The sequence below is a fragment of the Tachysurus vachellii genome, chromosome 5, assembly GCF_030014155.1.
Source record: "Tachysurus vachellii isolate PV-2020 chromosome 5, HZAU_Pvac_v1, whole genome shotgun sequence".
NCBI classification, from domain to species: domain Eukaryota; kingdom Metazoa; phylum Chordata; class Actinopteri; order Siluriformes; family Bagridae; genus Tachysurus; species Tachysurus vachellii.
Genome location: NC_083464.1, coordinates 5,447,501 through 5,467,500, shown reverse-complemented (window position 1 = coordinate 5,467,500; position 20,000 = coordinate 5,447,501). Strand labels below are relative to the sequence as shown.

At 42.6% G+C, this 20,000-nt stretch overlaps 1 protein-coding gene and 1 pseudogene across 3 annotated transcripts in view; one reads left to right on the top strand and one right to left on the bottom strand.

The window, feature by feature from the left end:
• nck1b (NCK adaptor protein 1b) overlaps positions 1 to 20,000 on the top strand; it is a 54,930-nt gene that overhangs the window by 5,837 nt on the left and 29,093 nt on the right. Inside the window, exon 1 of one of the 3 annotated variants that reach the window (XM_060869583.1) lies at positions 6,491 to 6,560. The exons of 1 other annotated variant lie outside the window; for it this stretch is intronic. The gene's annotated coding sequence lies outside the window, so the exon portion shown is untranslated. Of the gene's footprint in view, positions 1 to 6,490; positions 6,561 to 16,437; positions 16,810 to 20,000 lie in introns of those variants that run through there. One more of the 3 variants, XM_060869582.1, reaches the window with a different exon arrangement.
• The window catches only part of LOC132845435 (trichohyalin-like), a 30,080-nt pseudogene that overhangs the window by 3,481 nt on the left and 6,599 nt on the right, over positions 1 to 20,000 (bottom strand).

Here is a 20,000-nt window from a genome sequence, read left to right as displayed (position 1 = left end):
GCCGATTCATTTTCCGAGGCTCTGACCGAAGCGCAGGCTTATAAACAAGTCATAGGCTTAAAGTCGTGTACTTGTACTGATACGCTAACGTTTCTATAGTAACGACTTACACAATGGTAACTGGCACATAATCTTACACTTGCAGTCAGATCAACAGCTACACGTGTAAAAGACGAACAGATTTCGAGAGAATTAGAAGTAGAAAACTACTGTGTTTGGGTTTTTTTTTTTAAGCAAACGACAACTCTGCTTTTCCTCCAGTTACTGTGAAGTCACCAGTAGGTGTTCCTACTACTGGTTGCCATGGTAATAACGTTTATGGGCAGCTGGCGAAAGGCGAGCCGCCGCCTGTCTGTGCGCGCGAGCGCCGCCGCCTGTCTGTGCGCGCGAGCGCCGCCGCCTGTCTGTGCGCGCGAGCGCCGCCGCCTGTCTGTGCGCGCGAGCGCCGCCGTCTGAAATATTTAGCCAGAAACTAAAATTCTAGTAGATGATTTGAGTTGAATTTTTATCTTATGTAAATTTAAAAAAAAAAACAACAGTGAATGAAAACGTCCCTCTCTGGATTTATCACCGTGGACCAGAATAAAAGGTGGACATGAGGAATAGCTGAGAAATTATCGAGCAGTAAAACAGCACATGGGCTGGAATAGAAAACTATCAGAATGGAGTTTCTTTACCACAGCAGATCATTTAGATCATTAACAAAACAAACCCAGATACATGTTTTACATGGTTTATTGTTAGGGGTTTAAGTGATAAAACTCTAACTAACCCTTACTGCTTCTTTCTTATAACTTAATATGATGATGACGACGATCCTCTAAAACCAGCAACAGCACAAACTCCCACCTCAGTCAGCCACACGGTGGCGCTGCAGTGAAAATGTATTACAAAAATGCTGTTAATTACAAAAATGGTTGTAACTTTTGAACTTGAATTGTTTGTCACTAATATGATGGTGAACAAGCCAACATGAGTGTGAGGTTATAAAATGAGTGTGAGGTTATAAAATGAGTGTGAGGTTATAAAATGAGTGTGAGGTTATAAAATGAGTGTGAGGTTATATCTCTGCAGCACTTTGCCTTATTGACCACGAACACTCCGAACATGAAAAGTCCAAGGAAATCTCCACTGTATATCTTCATCTTATTTTAATGTACAAACATATGACCTAAACTACACATGAAAGTGCAGTAATGGTAGAAACCTACAGCTTAATCTTAGGGCCTTTTTACACCTGGTCACTTCATGTGTTTTCTCTGATCTTATAGCTATCTGATTTGTTAAAACCGTTCCATTTACATCAGGCCACATAAATCCGTCTCGGCGAATCGGATATCGATCCGATCTTTCTACTCCCGCCCAAAATGTAAATATATTTTACCTCATTTCCGGAGTAATTGAAATGGAACACACTTTGGTGTATGTACTTAAATATACTTTTGTTTCTATATGTTTTACAAAGCTTTTGTTGGACGCTTTCATAGCTCCAAAGAGCAATAAGTGCCTGCGTGTCGTCCATGTTATTTGTTCCTGGCGCGATGCACGACTCGTGAGTCACCTGCGAGTGACGTACTTCAGTTTTGGAGGAGTATAGCGCTGACGTATGTGGCTTGAACAACCACATTCATTTACACCTGTCCAGATTCATCTGAAACGTGTCCCCGACCACCTCCTGAAGTGGTTTGAACCATCGGATTTATATCTTGTCTCGAAAACGTTTCGGAGGGCATTTAGACCTGGTCTTTTTACCATCGGATAGTTATCTGATCACAGAAAACGCATGAAGTGACCAGGTGTAAAAAGCCCCTTAGTAACACCACAACGTCTAAGACCAACCCTCACCCTGTGTCTGTGTGTGTCTGTGTGTGTCTGTGTGTGTCTGTGTGTGTCTGTGTGTGTCTGTGTGTGTCTGTGTGTGTGTCTGTGTCTGTCTGTCTGTGTGTGTGTCTGTGTGTGTGTCTGTGTGTGTGTCTGTGTGTGTGTCTGTGTCTGTCTGTGTCTGTGTCTGTCTGTGTGTGTGTGTGTCTGTCTGTGTGTGTGTGTGTCTGTCTGTCTGTCTGTGTGTGTGTGTCTGTCTGTGTGTCTGTGTCTGTCTGGTGTCTGTGTCTGACTGTGTGTGTGTAGGGGGTTGAGACCTGTTGCAGCTGGTCAACATTGTAGTTTCTGTAATTATCGTCTCTCTGACAAGTCTCTCCACAACCTCTCATTAAGGTGAGAGAGAGAGAGAGAGATGGACGGACAGATAGATAGAGAGACAGACAGACAGACGGCTAGAGAGAGACAGACAGACAGATGGAGAGAGAGACAGACAGACAGATGGAGAGAGAGACAGACAGACAGCTAGAGAGAGACAGACAGACAGATGGAGAGAGAGACAGACAGCTAGAGAGAGACAGACAGACAGATGGAGAGAGAGACAGACAGACAGCTAGAGAGAGACAGACAGACAGATGGAGAGAGAGAGACAGACAGAGAGAAGTCATGTTGTTTGAGGCCCTAAACTTGAGTTAAGAGGCCAAAGCAGAAGCAAATCTCCATACAAGTTAAATTTCCCTCATTATGTTTTATTCCATATAATTAATGTTTATAACCACTGAAGGAATGTCTGAGTGCAAAACTCACTATTTTTGTGTGAACGGTGTGTTGAAGCATTTTAATTGTTCATAGTCTCACCACACACACGCGTGTACACACACACACACATACACACACGTACACGCACGTTTTTTATATCTAACTAAGAATATAGAAAAAATCGAGAGTGAAAATTGTTAGAAATGTTTGTTTATTTTTTACCTTAATTTTTTTTTCTTAAGTTTCCTTATTTTACCTAAAAAATCTCTCTCACTCTCTCTCGCGCTCTCTCTCTCTCGCTCGCTCGCTCTTTCCCTCGCTGCAAACTGAACTCCACATCCTGTTGTCTGCAGCTGATCAGGATAGTGCTGTGACGTGGCACTATTTTTTCTGTTTTACCCCCTCCTCTCTCTCTCCCTTTCTTCCCACCTTTCTTTCTTTCTTTCTTTCTTTCTCTCTTTCTCTCTCTCTCTCTCTCTTTCCCTTCCCTTTCTCCGCCCTCTGTTCTGTCTGTCTACTTGTTTGTCTCTGGACCGGGTGTGTGTGTGGTTGCGACGGACCGGGTGTGTGTGTGGTTGCGACAGACCGGGTGTGTGTGGATCATACTAGAGATGTTCTAACATCTGTATGTTATAAATGTAAACATCTCACACACACAGCAGAAATGTCATAGAGACAAATTATATCATTTCTGCTGCTGTGGCATTTATAGACAGACTGACATCTCCGAAACAGAGCCGAAATGCCATAGGGGCAGAAATGATATAATTTGGCACTATGACATTTCTACACTGTGTCAGAGGTGTTTACATTTACACGCCAATGGCGTTTCGGCTCCTTTTCGGAGACGCGAGCCGTCAACGACTGACACAGCGGCAGAATATATACTGTCTTATAATCTGATTGGTCACTAAATTAATCCCTACACAATGTAATCTGTATCATCTTATTAACTCACTATCATTTATTAAATATTATATACAACACACCTTTTGGTCTATTTTCTCCTCTGCTAAAGAAACTCTTCATCCTCTTAAAAGTCCTCCTCACTACTCCTAAGACTTTTTGACCTTATGAGCTCTTTTTAATGGTTAAGATGCTTTATGAAGAACTTTTATCTTTACTCGGATCTTCTCTTTAATTTTAAGGGGAAATTTCTAAGACTCGTCTTATTATTACATCACTAGGAGAAACCTTTTACACTAAGAATCTGTATGAATACAGGTCAACACCATGAAACCTCAAAGTACCTCAGGTCATTAATTCAGTTCAATTCATGTTTATTTGTATAGCGCTCTTTACAATGGACATTGTCTCAAAGCAGCTTTACAGAACATAAACGTAGAACAAAAGGTTATTATAAAGAATAATATAAAGATTAATACAATACAAAATGCAAGATTAATATTAGATAGATTTAAATGTGTTTGTATTTATCCCGGGGGGGGCACGGTGGCTTAGTGGTTAGCACGTTCTCCTCACACCTCCAGGGTTGGGGGTTAGATTCTCGCCTCCGCCTTGTGTGTGTGGAGTTTGCATGTTCTCCCCGTGCCTCGGGGGTTTCCTCCGGGTACTCCGGTTTCCTCCCCTGGTCCAAAGACTTGCATGGTAGGATGATTGGCATCTCTGGAAAATTGTCCGTAGTGTGTGATTGCGTGAGTGAATGAGAGTGTGTGTGTGTCCTGCGATGGGTTGGCACTCCGTTCAGGGTGTATCCTGCCTTGATGCCCGATGACGCCTGAGATAGGCACAGGCTCCCCGTGACCCGAGGTAGTTCGGATAAGCGGTAGAAGATGAGTGAGAATGAGTGTATTTATCCCCAATGAACAAGTCTGAGGTGACTCAGGCAGCAGTGGCAAGGAAAAACTCCCTTAGATGGTAAAGGAAGAAACCTTGAGAGGAACCAGACTCAAAGGTGAACCTCATCCTCATATGGGTGACACTGGAGGGTGTGATTATAAATATACAGTCTGATAAATGTAGTATATAGATGCAAAAGATCACATGGAGTTCACATCTCCTCTTTAGTATCGCAATAAAACGTAGTGATCCGGTGGATGCTCGGTGGACCTGGGATTTGAACTCATGACCTTCCGGTCGGTGGTCCAACGCTTTAACCGCTAAGCTACCACATCCCTCCACACGCTACTTTTTTTCTCGTCCTGATTTAGCAGCACATCAGATTGGGGTCAAACGTTCTTAATATCACTGTTCTATTCACTAGTGAACTCTTAAGAACATTCTAGTCTAGTTTGGGCTTCCAGCATCTCTTTATAACGCATTTTCTTTTCTTTTAGGACAAGAGATCCTACTTTTTTCTTTTTTTATTCATCACGATTTTTCATTTTTTTAAAAACGTCTTTTAGTTTGTCAATTCCTCTCTTTAGTTATTTATTTATTTATTTATTTATTTATTTATTTATCTATTATTATAATATTATAATATTTATTATTATGTTTATATATTATTTATTTATTATTAATGGTGCTTGCAAAGCAACATCATTACTATCCTGCATACTCTTCCGGACAAAACTTCGGCGCGTAACTTGTCCCGCAGCTTTTGTCCTAGACCCATGAATGACGTGTCAAATCAAATAGTTAGCACAACATGGACATGTGACATATCAAAACACTCAGCACGACGAGGGGAACTTGCCACGTGCAAGCACCATTCACATTTTCTTCAGGAAATGTACGTTCTAGTTATTAATGGTGCTTGCAAAGCGACATTATTACTATTGTGCCGGACAAAACTTCCACGCGTATCTTGTCCCGCAGCTTTTGTCCTAGACCCATGAATGAGGTGTCAAATCGACCGGCTCATTGAGGAGAGGTGTGCTATGACTTTTATAAGCGATCCGAGTACCGGTACTTCCGGTACCGGGTCTCAAAGTGGCCTTTTTTCCCATAGACTCCCATTATAAACTTTTGAGGTTTGTAACTCTGCAAGCTTTCAAACTATCTACACCAAACTCGGCCAACTCCTTTAGGGTGATACTCTGGACAAACGTTTAAATCGGTGTATCGACTGGCCTTTCAGTTGTGCCGCAGCCCCGCCCCCCACATCGAAAAACTTTTTACAACATGGACATGTGACATATCAAAACACTCACAGCAATGAGGGGAACTTCCTCACGTGTATTCTGATGACGTCACGTGATGTCATGTGAAAATAAAAAATTAGCACAACATGGACATGTGAAATATCAAAACACTCAGCACAATGAGGAAAACTTCCTCAAGAGTATTCAGATGACGTCACATGCTCGTCTCGACTAGCCTCTGGGATTTGCCACGTGCAAGCACCATTCACATTTTCTTCAGGAAATGTACGTTCTAGTTGTTTATTATTATTATTATTATTATTATTATTATTATTATTATTTTATTAGTATATTTAAGCCTCTTTTAGTAAACCACGGACTATTCTTACGGCACTGTATCCTATTTTTAGTTTTATTTCTTATATAAAATGTAATATTTACTTTATCTACGTTTTGTTTTGGTGTAGAACAGCAGTGTGTGTTATTTTAGTCCCCAGCGACATTATTAGGACCTTGTAATCTATTTTAGGACGCAGGTGTCTCGTCGTAGCTCGCTGCACTCTATTAGGACACCGGTGCTAATCTATTTTTATCTTATTTTACCTTTTTTTTAGGACACAGGTGGCAACATTTTTTGTTTTTAGCTCATTTTAGGGGACACCCGTGCCTCTTTAACACAAGTTTTTCCTGTAGATCGTAGGCGTTCGTATCATTTTTACTACGCCTAAAGCTGGGGGAAAGACCAAGTCACCCTAACAGTTGTGGTTTCAGTGAACTGCTGCATTGCTTCTGTAGACTTACTCGACGTGGACCGTGTTTCACTTCTCCATTTTCTTAAGAATGTTCATTTTGTTTCGCTCCGAGTTACTCAGACGAGACGGAGTAAAAGGCAGGAGAGGATCATCCTGTTGGATTTTTACTAACCGTGGATCTCAGGTAACTGCTTTCTCTAGTACAAACAGTTCTCACCTTTTTTTCTACACCACGAGTGTGATCCGTACAGCTGTTTGCGTAATAACGGTGCGGACCGATCGAGTTGTGTTAACGCACCTGTCGCACTCTTTACCCTCAGCTGCACTGATTTACTTAGTAACCGATCATTTAGCCACATGCACAGTAGATGTGTATAAACGAGTTAAAAACAGCACGCTATCGACTTCATACCATGTTCATATAACGTCATGTCGACAATCTGTTTGTTTGTTTTAATTTTTTCTAAGATTAGCATCGAACTAGCATTGATGGAAGGAACCTCCACTATTAGCTGTACTATAGCAGCTTATAATTATCCACTATTGGATAAAGGAAAATCCACTTCCTCAAGACAGCGCTCTATCATTGATGGTTTTATATCAACAGCTCACACACCTTTACTTTGAGCTTAATAACGGTGCAAATCGGGTCGTACAGTATTAGACTAGAACTAGAACACGTTTGCGCATGTAGGTACAAATGTATTGCTCAAACAACAGCAGGTTTTCTTTCCGGTCCTGATCGGTCCACTCTAAGGGGCTTTACACCTGGTCACTTCATGCGTTTTCTGTGATCAGATAGCTATCCGATGGTAAAAAGACCAGGTCTAAATGTCCTCAGACGTTTTGGAGACGGATATAAATCCGATGGTTCAAACCACTTCAGGAGGTGGTCTGGGACGTGTTTCAGATGAAACTGGACAGGTGTAAATGAATGTGGTTGTTCAAGCCACATACGTCAGCGCTATACTCCTCCCAAACTGAAGTACGAAAGTAAATCTTTCGTCTGCGAAAGTGAGAAAATGAGGTAAAATATATTAGCATTTTGGGCGGGAGTAGAAAGATCGGATCGATATCCGATTCGCCGAGACGCATTTATGTGGCCTAATGTAAATGGAACAGTTTTAACAAATCAGATAGCTATCGGATCAGAGAAAACACATGAAGTGACCAGGTGTAAAAAGGCCCTATACTACTACTTCTACATGACCAGATATTAAACATGAATAAACATTGAATTGTTAGAGAGGTGTTTGATAAAAGTTTATTTTCTGTTTACTAATTCATGAACGTGATCGTCAACATCAGGTTTTGTCCTGAAAGTAGACATCAGTTAGACAAAGGAGGCAAAAATGTTGCTCTTGGTCATTTATTTATTTATTTATTTATTTATTCATTCATGTATTAAGGAAAATGATCGAATATAATCTCCAAACAGCCTGATAAGCAGTTGGGATAAATGGAGCAAAATGGAATGGTTGGTTTCCCCCTTTGGTGTCGGCCAACTCCCACCAACAGATGTCCTGTAGAAAACGAAGGTTAGACACAAGGGAGGGTGAAGGCAAGCACGTGCTTTAAAGGTGCAGTGCACGATGTTTCAAAAATGCTTCAGAAAATTGAGTCGGGCCGACTAACAAAACAAACGTGTAGCCAATGAGCAGAAAGGGGCGTGTCTTGTCAATATGTGGCGGAGAGCGTGTTCAGTGCACATGTCTGACATCAGCCTCTGCCGTTACCTCTGCTTCGGGTTCTAGGTGTTGAACTTCCGCGTGAAATGGAGCTAAACCTTTCACGGTACAACACACAGTACTACATAAAACACATCTGTATTACCATAGTATTACTCATTGTGTTCATTTATTGATAAAAATATCCCCTCGGTCAGCTGCCCCCAGCAGGTTCCGCCGTAATATTTGTCTGGGTTACGTATGTATGTGTGGGGCGGAGCTATCAAAACAGGGGTGACACCCATTTGGGTTAGGGGCGTGTTTGTTTTGGTGATTTCAAATGTCAACATTGGCTTTCAAACATCGTGCACCGCACCTTTAAGATGCTCGAGGATGCCGCCACCACCATGCTTCTCACAGAGGTCTTTGACAGACCCCAGGAATCACACTTGATAATCGGGCGAAAGCTTTTTTACTGTTGTATCACTCAGGGGCCTCCTTAATGTCTTTAAGGAAAACCTCCATTTTTAGAGATGAAATTGACGTGTTCGTGTGGACGAAATTTAGAAAACAACAATTTTTTTTACCATTTTAATATACTTGTATAAACTAAGAGCAGCTTTATACCAGTTCCAGGGAGCCGGACCAGGAGAATTGACGAACGTCAGCGTGTTTGAGAGAGTTTTTAGGACGTAAAGCTGAAGCCGAGGTTCTGCATAGCGATACACATCAGGACAGCTGCATGATGAAATGTAGTGTAGAGGAGCTGAAGCTCTACATTTGACAGGAAGTGTGTGTGTGTGTGTGAGAAAAAATCCTATATATATTCAATTTGATATTCAACATCAGTGCGACTGTTTTTGGGCATTTTAAGTGAGACCCGTTTCATTAACAACGGTCTCGAAGCTCGACAGCAAAAATCTTTTCTCATGTTTTTTTAAAAAGTTGTAATTTTTTTTTATTTTTTTTTATTTATTTTTTTTATTTATTTTTTTTTTTACACTGAACAAATTTCCATCCATTTTGCTGTCTATAAAAAAAATAGAAAGATTTCAAACACCTTCAGTAAAGTGATTTAAGAGCGTACAGATTCACTATAGAGCTCTGACAGAGCTCTGTGAGAGATTGAACATGATTACAATCCGAGCGTGAACGCTGCCGCGGGACTCATCTGTAGGACGCCGACGGGAGGATGCCGGAGGATGAATTTCAAATCACGTGATGGCGGCACACACACACACTCACACATTTGCGGGACGGCAACATGCGCGGTAGCAACGATGGCGTAACGTAAACCGATGCCGGACAGATAAACGTTGATTGATGTGTCTTGGAAAAATGACACCATCTAAATTTATTTTCTTCATGTCCTGTGATGGTGGTAGTGGATTTATTTATATATTATCTCTATTTAATATGATGTATAAACTGAGCTAAAATGTGGCAGTGACTTGTGTAATAGTAAACTGAGGGTGGTGTAATCAGGTGCTGTTCCCTTGATCAGCACATGCATGCTGTCTTCTGACCTGAATACTATCACTTCAGGAGAGCAGGTGTGTGTGTGTGTGTGTGTGTGTGTGTGTGCATGTGTGCATGCGTGTGTTTGTGTATCAACTTGTCTCAAGTGTCCTAGTGATATTTTTCTGTTTCTCTCTTGACTTTCTCTGAGAAAGTTTTTTAAGGTTTTCAGTGCTCAGGGCTACAAGGTTACCTCGCCTGTAGCTCTGCCTCGCCTCAGACTGGATTCTTTCTTTTATCATAATGTGGCTTGTTACACGTGGGTGTGTGTGGATCAGTGTGTGGATCAGTGTGTGGATCAGTGTGTGGATCAGTGTGTGGATCAGTGTGTGGATCAGTGTGTGGATCAGTGTGTGGATCAGTGTGTGGATCAGTGTGTGGATCAGTGTGTGGATCAGTGTGTGGATCAGTGTGTGTGTGTGTGGATCAGTGTGTGTGTGTGTGTGTGTGGATCAGTGTGTGTGTGTGTGTGGATCTGTGTGTGTGTGTGTGTGTGGATCTGTGTGTGTGTGTGTGTGGATCAGTGTGTGTGTGTGTGTGGATCAGTGTGTGTGTGTGTGTGTGTGGATCAGTGTGTGTGTGTGTGTGTGGATCAGTGTGTGTGTGTGTGGATCAGTGTGTGTGTGTGTGTGGATCAGTGTGTGTGTGTGTGTGGATCAGTGTGTGTGTGTGTGGAACAGTGTGTGTGTGTGTGGATCAGTGTGTCTCTGAGTTGTCTACTCGTGTTGCTGTTGTACAGTGGAATCAGATAGCATGACAGACAAAACTCAGTTCTCTGCAGCATTATCTCTTTCTTTTGGTGTGTGTGTGTGTGTGTGTGTGTGTGTGTGTGGTTTTTACATACGATCTGATACTTGGTCCGTGCATCCTGATAAAGAGAGACAGAATGGTGTAGCGCCACACAGTCCCACTTTTCCTGCCGCTGATTCAAATCACTTTATCGTTTCCGCTAAGTCGTGTTCGCGTTTCCGAATCACTTCAGTGATATTTACAACCGTTGACGTGACCAGATTTGTTGTTTCTGCCCGTACTTGATCTGCTACCTGCTATAGTCATGTGAAGAATATATATAGGAGTGATTACACCCCTCACATTTGTGTAAATATTATATTCTATCTTTTCATGTGACAACACTGAAGAAATGACACTGTGCTCCGGTGTAAAGTAGTGAGTGTTCAGCTTGTGTAACAGTGTACATTTGCTGCCCCCTCAAAATAACTCAGTGATTGGACACAAAAGTGAGTACACCCCTTAAGTGAAAATGTCCAAATTGGGGCCCAATTATCCATTTTCAAGACAGTGCTGGAAAATAATGGTGTCCACACAAAATATTGAAGCTTTGGGTCCAATTTGGACATTTTCACTTAATGGCTGTGTGTTGGGTTATTTTGAAGGGACAGTAAATGTACACTGTTATACAAGCTGAACACTCACTACCGTATTTTCCGCACTATAAGGCGCACCTAAGAGCCTTAAATTTTCTCAAAAATAATCCGGTGCGCCTTATGTGTGCACAAAAATCTGTAAAAATGTTGTTGTGCGACTTTGGTAAGCGCTCCGCTTGATCGACTGTCGGATCATTTCCCGCTGACACAGGGACGTAATACGTACACTACGTACGCTGGCAGCGATAAACCAATCAGAGAACATTACGTAATACGTACAGTACGTACGCTTACCTCCGCCACGCCTCCGGTAGGTTCAGTATACTACCAGTATGTTGCAAAACAACATTTCGTCGCTGTCGGGCAGAATCCTCGTATCTCCAAAACCGTTATTTTTCAGGAAATTAAAAAAACGCCGTACCTTATCTGCAGTGCACAGGGTTTAGTCCACGTTGCAGTGGATTGTCAACAAAAAGTTGGTTTGCCATCCACCAATAAAAATCAGAAGAAGAAGAAAACATTTGTTTGTCTAAGGACCCCCGAGAATGGCACCAGTAAAGAGACATGCTTACGAGGCACAATTCAAACTACAGGCTATCAGTTACGTGGTTGTAAATGGGAATAGAGCAGCTGCGAAAGAATTCAACATCAATGAATCTATGGTTCGGAAGTGGAGGAAGCAAGAAAATGAACTGCGCCAAGTTAAGAAGACACCGTAGATGAAAATAATGTGTGTATTGTTAAATAGTAGAATAAAGTTGAACTAAACTCACTGTTTTGCTTCCGTTACCTTTTTTTGTAGACCGTATGTTTTAGCATGCGCCTTATAATACGGTGCGCCTTATGTAGGGGTTAAGTACAGAAATAGACCCCGTAATTGAGACTGCGCCTTATAATTCGGTGCGCTTTATATTGCGGAAAATACTGTACTTTACACTGGAGCACAGTGTCATTTCTTCAGTGTTGTCACATGAAAAGATAGAATAAAATATTTACACAAATGTGAGGGGTGTAATCACTTCTGATCACCATTGTTCCACCAAATATATACACCATCGTTCCTTCCAGAATTTATGACGCTGTGATCTTAATTGTACACCAGATTTTACACAAGTAGGAATCTCCTAAACGTTCTCGTGGACAACACTATAACACGACACTCGACAACATCTTCGCCAGTACAACCGTGACGAACCTGACGTGGACGGCGAGATTTCTCAACACGTCAGATAAGGTACGAGAGACGAGCAGACTCTGAAAAAGGGGTTGCAGGACGACCCGAAAGCAGCGGGAACAGCAGGTACACGTATATAAGCAGGTCGACGGAGACAGCTCTGGAATCTGTGGACGTTTCGCTCCCATCTTAAGTGAGTAAAATCTCCGCCATCTTCTCGACGGATCGTCGTCTAGTTGTCGATGTTGTTGACGTCAGCCTGAAGATCTGCTCCGTGTCTACCGTCATGTAAAACATATTCAGCCCTTGCTCACATGTAGAGTTTGGCTTCGTGAGTGACATTGGTGTATTTATTCCTGTATTATTCTAATAAATACTAAAGTTGCACAATTGAACATAACCCTAATGCGGAAGGTTTAGCCTGCGATGAGCTCAAGATATAGTTTAACAACGAGGCCTTTATTTACACCACAAGCGAATGCGCGTAATATTTATTTTTCAAGCCCACATATACATCAATATAGATTCGGAATCGTGGGCGAAAGCATTTCCCAAACTTTCCAATATTAACAAACACCCTGTAGAAGCCCCGCCCACTTCCTCAGTCTCATGCGATTTTGGTTTCCGTCACAGCAGACAGAGAATAATTTGGCTTCATTAACACGAAATAAAAACGGATTATAATCTATGTTCAGCACAGCTAACAGTTCTAGATTTAATGTCAGGTGACTTTATAACTATTTAAACGTAAATAATTAGATAATATTAAGGTTGAAGATGATGTATTTAGAGCCACTAATTCTGACTTCTTGCCCAATAACTTTTTTTTTGAGATGTATTTAAAAGGGGCTTCATTTATGCTTTCAGTTGAAATTCTGCTCCAAATTTCATAACGTTTGAATAGAAACTCCTGTACAACGTGCACAACGAAACCGTCTCTGGCCGCATTATTTTGTGAGAACAGGATGCTTTGTTGCGTGCGGCCTTCCTCAAAATCGAGCTCAATTTCAAAATGAAGAACTGCATTTCAAAACATCACTCGTTCTCACCCCGCAAACAACGCTTCTTGTTTTTTTTCTTTTCTTTTATAAATAGATTTTTTTTTTTATACTTAACACAGCAATGCTACAGTGTTTTAGCGCACACTGAGTGGGAGGGGCTTTCTACATGTGTGGAGGGAAAATGGGCGGAGCCAAGAGATTTTGGTTGAATTGATTTATTGAACATGATGGAGAGAGAGAAAAAGAATAGGATCATATTTGCAGGAGCTTTCTAGTCATTTTTAAAGGGTGTGTTGTGAGAGTGTGTGTATGTTGTGTGTGTGTGTGTCTGTGGCTATAAAGTAGTGCTTGAGGGTTAAACCCCACTGAACACATTCCAGCAGGCCGTGTAGCTCGGTGGTACGATCAGATTACAACAGTGTATCAGTGGCGTCAGGTTACAGCGTAGATCCTTAACTCATTTTTTTATGCAACCGAGCAATTGAAGGTTAAGGGCCTTGTTTAGGGGCCCAGCAGTGGTAGCTTTGTTGAACCTGGGATTCAAGCTCACAACCTTTCAGTCAGTATTCCAACTCTTTAAGCTCTAGGCTACCGTTCATCGGAGCTCACGCTGTCCTCCCTCATGGACAAACAACTCTACTTTCTTCACTCTTCCGTGAAGTTGATCGTCATGACGACTGATCGCTTCAAACATGGGGGGCGGGGGGTGTTCGACATCGGCCTTTCTTGTGCGATGGATATGAGAAAATGTCAGTAGGATGGATGGATGGATGGATGGATGGATAGAACTTTGTCAATGCATAATACAGGTACGCAACAACGAAATGCCGTTTAGCATCTACCAGAAATGCGAATAGTAGAAAATGTCCAAAGGAACAAAGATAAATATGTAAATATATGCGCATAAGAAATGTGATTATAAAAATTATAAATATCTACGTCCGTGCAAACATCCGCATCGTTTATATTGTCTGTACAACACTCACTCACTCACTCACTCATCTTCTACCGCTTATCTGAACTACCTCGGGTCACGGGGAGCCTGTGCCTATCTCAGGCGTCATCGGGCATCAAGGCAGGATACACCCTGGACGGAGTGCCAACCCATCGCAGGGCACACACACACACACTCATTCACTCACGCAATCACACAATACGGACAATTTTGATGACCCCTATTTCTGCTGGCTGTTCTGTGGAATGGATCTGGATTGCTGCTGCTGTTTCAGGGTCGTATTAAAGTGTAGGTTTCTGACGTCGGGTCGTCGTCGTCCTCCTCGTGTTTATGAATGATTTCAGGTTTGTGTCCTTCGATGATGGTACAATGATTTATGTTTTTGTGCCGACAGGTGATCTGGCACCTCACAGGTTTATATTCAATTGCTTATTCGAATAGGACATTGTTTCTATAGTAACAAGGATTTGTATTAAGGACACGTCTGCCCCCTATTTACCCGTCTGTCTGTCTGTCTGTCTGTCCATCTCATGCCTACCCATCACTGTCCTGCTCTGGACTCCTGTCTTCATTTGGACTCGATGTTGTTTCAGTGTTTGCATTACTGCTTGCTGAGCGGTCGCCATGGTAACTGGGCGGCCCTGGAGTCGGAGCCGAGCATGTTTGCAGCACCACACAAAGGATGTGGTGAGCTGCTTTCACTCCATATCTCTCCATCTCTTTTCTTTTTTAGTTCTGTGTCTACCTCTCTATCAACACATTGTCGTGTCACAATCTCTCTCTCTCTCTTTCTCTCTCTCCCTCTCTCTCTCTCTCTTTCTCTCTCTCTCTCTCTCTCTCTCTCATACACAATCTCTCTCTCCCTCTCTCTCTCTCTCTCTCTCTCTCTCTCTCTCTCTCTCTCTATTGCTCTCTCTCTCTCATACACTCTCGCTCTCCCTCTCTCTCCCTCTCTCTCCCTCTCTCTCTCTCTCTCTCTCTCTCTCCCTCTCTCTCTCTCATATACACTCTCTCTCTGTCTCTCGCTCTCTCTCTCGCTCTCTCTCCCTCTCTCTTTCTCTCTCTCTCCAGTCAGGTCCACTATTTGGCCATTAACCTTCTGCTCTTTGAGTTGTCGTATCACATGATTGTAGTATTTTAGTTGTTAATAATAATGTGCATGGCCCGACAGAGAAGGGACGCTGTTTTTCTATGCGGTTGTGTTTTTGTTTAATGTACAGAGAGTCCAGGTGTGTGTTAGTGTGTGTGTGTTAGTGTGTGTGTGTTAGTGTGTGTGTGTTAGTGTGTGTGTGTTAGTGTGTGTGTTAGTGTGTGTGTTAGTGTGTGTTAGTGTGTGTGTTAGTGTGTGTGTGTGTGTGTGTGTGTGTGTGTGTGTGTGTGTGTGTTCCCATTACTTCACGTAAAAGGATAAAAGCTCTGGAGTTGATTTCATGTGTGTGCTTCGCATGAGGAATTATTCAACATGAAGGCCAAAGAGCCGTCACGGCTTGTGAGGCAAACCTTCATTAGGCTGAGGGCCATGGAGCGAAGGAGCATGAAGAGTGATGTAACTCCTCTGAGCTGGATTCATTTATCTCTCTCTCTCTGTCTGTCTGAGTCACTATATCACTCACTTTTTAACTGTCTCTCTGCCTGTCTATCCATCAGTGTGGACATCAGTGTTTGTTTTTTTTTTTTTTTACATTTAGTCTGTCTGTCTGTCTGTCTGTCTGTCTGTCTGCCTGTCTGTCTGTCTGCCTGCCTGTCTGCCTGCCTGTCTGCCTGCCTGTCTGCCTGCCTGTCTGCCTGCCTGTCTGTCTGCCTGTCTGCCTGTCTGTCTGTCTGCCTGTCTGCCTGTCTGTCTGTCTGTGTGTGTATTCATCACCATATCTCTAATCTCCACCATATCTTTAATCCCTCTGTAATCATGTCTGTCTGTCTATCGCCATTTCTCTCACTTATTGTCTCTCATTATCTGTTCTGTCTATCTGATTGTGTCTCTCTCTCTCTCTCTCTCTCTCTCTCTCTGCACCCCTCCCCACCCTCCACCCCCCTTCACCATAACCATCGTTTTACTCTTTTCGTTTTCTGTTCAACTTCAGCAGTCTGAGTGCAGCAGTGGGAGGAGTAAGTGTGTGTGTGTGTGTGTGTGTGTGTACCAGGTGGAGTCAGGAGTTGTTGTGGTGAGGGTTGCAACACTGAGAATGCAGCTGTAGACCTCGATTGTTTCGTTTTGCAAAGCGCACTCCTTTTTGAGAGCGAGAGAACGTGAGCGCGAGCATTGAGTGTGTGTGAGAGAGGGAGAGAGAGCACTGAGTGTGTGTGAGAGAGAGAGGGAGAGAGAGAGCGAGCACTGAGTGTGTGTGAGAGAGAGAGAGAGAGAGAGCACTGAGTGTGTGTGTGAGAGAGAGAGAGAGGGAGAGAGAGCACTGTGTGTGAGTGAGAGAGAGAGAGAGAGAGAGAGAGGGAGAGAGAGCACTGAGTGTGTGTGTGAGAGAGGGAGAGAGAGAGCGAGCACTGAGTGTGTGTGAGAGAGAGGGAGAGAGAGCACTGAGTGTGTGTGAGAGAGAGAGAGCGAGCACTGAGTGTGAGACTGAGAGAGAGCGCGAGCGAGAGAGAGCGAGCACAGTGTGTGTGAGAGAGAGAGCGCGAGAGCACAGAGTGTGTGAGGAGTTTTAGAGTGTGATAATGGCACAGGATGACCTCTGACCCTCAGCTGGCATCTCAGTAGGGATGCTGAGCTTCTTAGATAAGGTAGGACTCTTCCCATAAGTGTGTGTGTGTGTGTGTGTGTGTGTGTGTTTGTTCTCTGTCACCTCTGCACTATTAATACTCGACACATTTATTAAGCCTAATGGAAGCCGAGACCTTTATCTCTATACAGTAATGAGCCACGGTTCGATGTTTGGGCAGATTTTCTTTTTACAGGCTGAAGTTAAACCCTAACAACTGAGTACCAATAAACACACATCACTAAGGCTTTAGCAGCTTTGCCTTTCACAGGCCTTTTATTAATTATTTATTCATTCATTATTATACAATTTGTTCTTCATTGTTGAAACATATGTTTTTAATTCATGAAGATATTTTTAATGAATCGAATTTACATTAATTTATAGATTTTTTTTATGAAAAGACATTTTTCAAAGACGCTTCTCGGTGTCGAACAGAGACGCCATCTTCCGTCCGTTACATTTGACTCGTGCTCCTGAAGGTCACGCTAACGGATTTACGGAAGATCATCCAGCGTCGACTTTGAGAACAAATTATAACGCCGTAGTACAAATACAGTACGACTAAGTACAGTAACGTATTAGTGTGATGAGGAAATTTACCCCAAGATATAATCATTTCACCTACACTTGAAACGTGGTTTTATGACGATACGGCTGGTCCGGTAAACATTCGCGGCTGTGTTTCTCTCGTGTGTAAGGTTGTGTATAAGGATACTCACATAAGGTGTGAGCCAAATCGTACAGGTGCACTATTTTACATGGTATGTAGCGTAGTATAAATAGTGTGAGTGGTTGGTGTGATCATGCTGCGTTACAGCACAGTGAAATTCTTTATTCACAATTTTTGGAGGTTGGGGTCAATGCACAGGGTCAGACATGATACAGCACACCGGGGCAGTAAGGGCTAAGGGCCTTGCTCAGGGGCCCAACAGTGGCAGCTCGGCAGGGCTGGGGCTCGAACCCCGATCTTTCAAAAACAACAACCCAGAGCTTTTTAAACTATATACGCTAGAGTACAACGTGTATAGAGGGCAGTACGGCATTACTAGGAGCACTCACTTGATTCAGCAGTAAAACTGGACAAATCTCTTTTCCTGTTATGGTTAGCGTTCGAATTTTACAAACCGGACCTTCTGGATTCTTTAGCGTGTTTAAGGTCAGAGCTTTTGATTCGAGCTGCGGTTCATGAGCACAATCACGACGACAGCAGAAAGGGCAGCACGGCTCGTCGGTCACTATACGGTTCCACGCGGGAACCTGACGGACCTGGACGTTCAGAGCCCTGAACGTCCAGGTCCGTCAGGTTCTCGCGTTCTTGCCGGCGTACGCGAACACGTGAACGTTGAATTGGAAGCGAATTCATAACGTGGGTGCTTTTTCTCTAAAGAAGGTTACAATCCTTCAAGTTCAAAGAAAGCAATCTAACAAATATAGAAATTATAACACACAGCAGGAGTTAATTCGTTGATACGGACGTTAGAGTGCGGTGTAAAAGGAGGAGGAGTTAGTGAGCAGTGCAGTGGCTCAGCTGCATTACTGGGAGAGATCCAGCTTCGGTAATGTGTTTTTTTTCTTTTTTTTTTTTTCTTTTTTTTTTCTTTTTTATTTATTTATTTATTTATTTTTAAAAACTGTTTACTGGTGGTGCGTTAAGTTCTATAAAGCCTCGTTTTGTCTGTAAACGTTGCAACGAAAGCACTAGATAACTTGCAGATGATCGGGATGTATCAGAATCCAGAAACCATATCAGTGTTACTGCAAAGTTTACATCTGGTAGGGAACTTTTTTTTAGTTCAGTTTAGATCAGCGGTGTCCAATATTATCCACACCTTGTGTGGCTTCTGCTTGGTTGGAATGAAAACCTGCACCCACACCGGCCCTTTCCAGATAAGATGCCATCGATGGACCGTCTATTTCAATCATATTTGAAGCATCAAAGCTATTTGAATCAGTACGATTCTAAGTAATTAAAAGATTTTTTTTTCTCATTAACATTGTGAAACAGCACAATATGTCATTTCTCAGCATACCTCACAATTTAGATTTAAAACAAATGTCGCGTTTGAAGCCAGTCACGTGTAAATCCTGCCGTCCACAAGCTAAGTCGAACCAAAAGCGAGTCGATTCACCGATTCCAGGCTTTGAGTCAAAGTTTTCGGAGTCGATTCAACACCCAATGTAAGGAGAGGTGGTTTATCTCCGCGAACTCAATAGATATTTTTAATAAATCTCGTGTCGAGTCACCGAGATGCCACCCTTGCTTTGTCTTGACCTGGGAGTCGATTCCAAAAAAATAAACAACACGATCCAACGATTCCAAGGCTTTGAAAACTCATTCCACACACTGAAAATGATTCTCACTCGAGTTTGAGTGTCTTGTTTGTCGGCCCAACGCAGTTTTCTGAAGCATTTCTCAAACAACGGAGACCCCACCTTTAATTGTTCCTCATAAACAAGCTGCGTTTTTGTCTTATAAGCATCAAGCGAGACCATTTTGAGTGGCAGACGTTTCAAAAAATGTAACTACAAACGGACAAAACGTACGACGTGCCGTTTTTTTTTTGTTATTATGAAATTGTTGTGATCTAACAGAAGTTACTGTTCATGCATGGAGCATCATCACACATCAATATTCTTTACATTATTTCTATTCATTCTTGTGTCAATCTTGAAGGTTTTGCTGCAGAAGGCAGCAGCATGATAAACAACACAACACAACACAACGTGCATCCGCAGTACAAAGACAGAGTGTCGTACAAAGTGCAATATCCCATATATTGTGTAGCGCCTCTTGGTGTTTCATGTCGAGGTGAGGTTTCCTGTGCGTTGTGCGACAAAAGCCAAAATGATGTCAGACACAGCGACGGATGGCTTTTCATTTCACAGATCGCTTAACGCTCCGAGATCTCTCAGCTGTCGTTAAGTTTTTTTTTTTTTTCCTCTTTCAAACCTAAACCTCACAGGCCCGTGTGTACCCGGGGTACCAACGTTACGCGTGCAGAGTTGCACCGAGAAGCTTCGTCATGCAACAGAAGCTGGAGACAAAAGATTGTGCTGCACAGGAAACGAGCGACGTTTATTCCTTCCGTTCCCTTTCTCTGAACATTTAGGACAGCTTGTTGTTCTGTGGCTGAAAGGGTAACGCTGAACATTTTGGATTTGTCACCACATGGCTGCGAGGTCGAATCCCATGAACGCCACAGACCCTCC